The sequence below is a fragment of the Somniosus microcephalus genome, unplaced genomic scaffold (genome assembly GCF_052327205.1).
Source record: "Somniosus microcephalus isolate GS21.2 unplaced genomic scaffold, FLI_Smic_1.0 unresolved_chr1, whole genome shotgun sequence".
Taxonomy (NCBI): Eukaryota; Metazoa; Chordata; class Chondrichthyes; order Squaliformes; family Somniosidae; genus Somniosus; species Somniosus microcephalus.
Genome location: NW_028225179.1, coordinates 36600969 through 36604228, shown reverse-complemented (window position 1 = coordinate 36604228; position 3260 = coordinate 36600969).

Genomic DNA, 3260 nt, shown 5'->3' with positions numbered 1-3260 from the left:
GGGATATCAGAATCAAGACAAAGAATTTTTACAGTTATATTCGGAAAAAGGTGCGAGGGGTGGTCAGGAGCATTGCGGGCTCCTTAAAGACTGACAATGGCCCCGTCTGCCTCTCGGGTGGGTGTTAGAGATCCCACCGTCACTATTTGAAGAAGAGCGGGGGGGGGGGGGGGGAGGGGGGAGATCTCCCCGCTGTCCTGGAGCCGAAATCTATCGCTCAACCGCCATCGCGGAAACAGATTATCTGGTCATTTGTCACATTGTGGGAGCTTGCTGTGCGTAAATTGGCAGTCACGTTTCCTACATTACAACAGTGACTACACTTCAGAAAGTATTTCATTGGCTGTCGTCCTGTCACAGAACTTCTCTCTCTCTCTGCCTCCTTCTCGCTGTGTCTCGGTCTGTCTCCCTCTCGCTGTGTCTGTCTGTCTCCTCACTGTCTGTCTCTCCCTCTCGCTGTGTCTGTCTGTCTCCTCGCTGTCTGTCTTTCTCCCTCTCGCTGTGTCTGTCTCTCTCCTCGCTGTCTGTCTGTCTCCCTCTCGCTGTGTCTGTCTGTCTCCCTCTCGCTGTGTCTCGGTCTGTCTCCCTCTCGCTGTGTCTGTCTGTCTCCCTCTCGCTGTGTCTGTCTCCTCGCTGTCTGTCTCCCTCTCACTGTGTCTGTTTGTCTCCCTCTCGCTGTGTCTCGGTCTGTCTCCCTCTCGCTCTGTCTGTCTGTCTGTCTCCTTCTCGCTGTGTCTGTCTGTCTCCCTCTCGCTGTGTCTCACTGTCTCCTTCTCGCTGTGTCTGTCTCCCTCTCGCTGTGTCTGTCTGTCTCCTTCTCGCTGTGTCTGTCTGTCTCCTTCTCGCTGTGTCTGTCTGTCTCCTTCTCGCTGTGTCTGTCTGTCTCCTTCTCGCTGTGTCTGTCTGTCTCCCTCTCGCTGTGTCTCACAGTCTCCCTCTCGCTGTGTCTGTCTGTCTCCCTCTCGCTGTGTCTGTCTGTCCCCCTCTCGCTGTGTCTGTCTGTCTCCCTCTCGCTGTGTCTGTCTGTCTCCCTCTCGCTGTGTCTGTCTCCCTCTCGCTGTGTCTCTCTGTCTCCCTCTCGCTGTGTCTCACTGTCTCCTTCTCGCTGTGTCTGTCTGTCTCCCTCTCGCTGTGTCTGTCTGTCTCCCTCTCGCTGTGTCTCACTGTCTCCTTCTCGCTGTGTCTGTCTGTCTCCCTCTCGCTGTGTCTGTCTGTCTCCTTCTCGCTGTGTCTGTCTCCTTCTCGCTGTGTCTGTCTGTCTCCTTCTCGCTGTGTCTGTCTGTCTCCCTCTCGCTGTGTCTGTCTGTCTCCCTCTCGCTGTGTCTGTCTGTCTCCCTCTCGCTGTGTCTGTCTGTCTCCTTCTCGCTGTGTCTCGGTCTGTCTCCCTCTCGCTGTGTCTGTCTGTCTCCCTCTCGCTGTGTCTCTCTGTCTCCCTCTCGCTGTGTCTCACTGTCTCCTTCTCGCTGTGTCTGTCTGTCTCCCTCTCGCTGTGTCTGTCTGTCTCCCTCTCGCTGTGTCTGTCTGTCTCCTTCTCGCTGTGTCTGTCTGTCTCCTTCTCGCTGTGTCTGTCTGTCTCCTTCTCGCTGTGTCTGTCTGTCTCCTTCTCGCTGTGTCTCGGTCTGTCTCCCTCTCGCTGTGTCTCACTGTCTCCCTCTCGCTGTCTGTCTGTCTCCTTCTCGCTGTGTCTGTCTGTCTCCCTCTTGCTGTGTCTCTCTGTCTCCCTCTCGCTGTGTCTCACTGTCTCCCTCTCGCTGTCTGTCTGTCTCTCACTGTGTCTGTCTGTCTCCCTCTCGCTGTGTCTCACTGTCTCCCTCTCGCTGTGTCTCTCTGTCTGTCTCCCTCTCGCTGTGTCTCTGTCTGTCTCCCTCTCGCTGTGTCTCGGTCTGTCTCCCTCTCGCTGTGTCTCACTGTCTCCCTCTCGCTGTCTGTCTGTCTCCCTCGCGCTGTGTCTCTCTGTCTCCCTCTCGCTGTGTCTGTCTGTCTCCCTCTCGCTGTGTCTCTCTGTCTCCTTCTCGCTGTGTCTGTCTGTCTCCCTCTCGCTGTCTGTCTGTCTCCCTCTCGCTGTGTCTCTCTGTCTCCCTCTCGCTGTGTCTCACTGTCTCCTTCTCGCTGTCTGTCTTTCTCCCTCTCGCTGTGTCTGTCTGTCTCCTCGCTGTCTGTCTTTCTCCCTCTCGCTGTGTCTGTCTGTCTCCCTCTCGCTGTGTCTCGGTCTGTCTCCCTCTCGCTGTGTCTGTCTGTCTCCCTCTCACTGTGTCTGTCTGTCTCCCTCTCGCTGTGTCTCGGTCTGTCTCCCTCTCGCTGTGTCTGTCTGTCTGTCTCCTTCTCGCTGTGTCTGTCTGTCTCCTTCTCGCTGTGTCTGTCTGTCTCCCTCTCGCTGTGTCTGTCTGTCTCCCTCTCGCTGTGTCTCACTGTCTCCCTCTCGCTGTGTCTGTCTGTCCCCCTCTCGCTGTGTCTGTCTGTCTCCCTCTCGCTGTGTCTGTCTGTCTCCCTCTCGCTGTGTCTGTCTGTCTCCCTCTCGCTGTGTCTGTCTGTCTCCCTCTCGCTGTGTCTCTGTCTCCCTCTCGCTGTGTCTCACTGTCTCCTTCTCGCTGTGTCTGTCCGTCTCCTTCTCGCTGTGTCTGTCTGTCTCCTTCTCGCTGTGTCTGTCTGTCTCCTTCTCGCTGTGTCTGTCTGTCTCCTTCTCGCTGTGTCTGTCTGTCTCCCTCTCGCTGTGTCTGTCTGTCTCCTTCTCGCTGTGTCTGTCTGTCTCCCTCTCGCTGTGTCTGTCTGTCTCCCTCTCGCTGTGTCTGTCTGTCTCCCTCTCGCTGTGTCTCACTGTCTCCCTCTCGCTGTGTCTGTCTGTCTCCCTCTCGCTGTGTCTCTGTCTGTCTCCCTCTCGCTGTGTCTCGGTCTGTCTCCCTCTCGCTGTGTCTCACTGTCTCCCTCTCGCTGTCTGTCTGTCTCCTTCTCGCTGTGTCTGTCTGTCTCCTTCTCGCTGTGTCTGTCTGTCTCCCTCGCGCTGTGTCTGTCTGTCTCCCTCGCGCTGTGTCTGTCTGTCTCCTTCTCGCTGTGTCTGTCTGTCTCCCTCTCGCTGTGTCTCACTGTCTCCTTCTCGCTGTGTCTGTCCGTCTCCTTCTCGCTGTGTCTGTCTGTCTCCTTCTCGCTGTGTCTGTCTGTCTCCCTCTCGCTGTGTCTGTCTGTCTCCTTCTCGCTGTGTCTGTCTGTCTCCCTCTCGCTGTGTCTGTCTGTCTCCCTCTCGCTGTGTCTGTCTGTCTCCCTCT